This window comes from Orycteropus afer, unplaced genomic scaffold, assembly GCF_000298275.1.
Source record: "Orycteropus afer afer isolate SDZICR_OR568_19922 unplaced genomic scaffold, OryAfe1.0 scaffold00801, whole genome shotgun sequence".
In the NCBI taxonomy this organism is placed as follows: domain Eukaryota; kingdom Metazoa; phylum Chordata; class Mammalia; order Tubulidentata; family Orycteropodidae; genus Orycteropus; species Orycteropus afer.
Window position 1 is genome coordinate 256,317 of NW_006922388.1, and position 1,049 is coordinate 257,365.

Genomic DNA, 1,049 nt, shown 5'->3' on the forward strand with positions numbered 1-1,049 from the left:
GAAAGTTGTGCAATCTACTTCCATAAAGTACTGGGGAAATCCAAGGAGGGGTTGTTATGAGTCAGATCTGACTAGACAGTATTGAGGTGTTTTTTTTTTTTTTTTTTTTTTTTTTTTTTTTAATGTCTTAAATAAGACCTTAGTATTGTCCACCACAGGATGGATGGAGTACACTCCATGTTTATTTTAGAATTTTTCTCTTACTCTCATGAGAGTTACTGTATATCTTGTCTATGGCCAGAACATATCTTTAATTTTTCTAGGTCATCTGGCCTCTATCATTAAAAAGAGCTTTGGAATTGCCAATGGAATTGACAACTCCTGTCCTTCCATCAATCATGATTTTTTTGGTTTCAACTGAGGGCTTTCAGCCACTTTTATCAAATAATTTTTATCCTAAGTTTTGATCCTTATAATTGAATTTTAATATGTCCAGATTTAACCTGAATCTTTAAATATATGATTGTAACAGAAATTTTTCTCATCTTTCAGGCATACATACTGTGCTAGTCATGAAACTATCAATCCTTGCTTTCTATATTCTGTTATGTGAAACTCATCTAAATATTCTTCATTATATGTTTTGCTATCTTTCTTTCTTCTTGCACCCATATATCCAATTAATTAAGCAAATCTATTTCCTTCAAATTCTTTGGCAACACTTGTCTATCATAATATGACTAAAACCTTTTCTTACTTCATACCAAGAAAAGGTAAGGGGTAATCCCAATAAAACTTTCTCTTCTGATGTTTCTCTTTGCTTCCATTTCCTTCCTATTCCTCCTCACCCTGAAAACAAACACTATTCCGCATTATTTGTGGGTCTAAAAGACCATCCTACAACTGACATAATTCTATATTACCAAGGATTGAATTGTCCAAAAAAATTCACTCAAGACATTTATTTTCAAACATGAAAACTTATTTATTTATTGAGAATTAAAAAAATAATAATAATATCAGAAACTAGCTAAGAACATCATGTTCCTTTCTGTAGTATTCTTGTCTTGTCCACAGTTTGGTTTAAGAGTAACAGATGAACACTGACA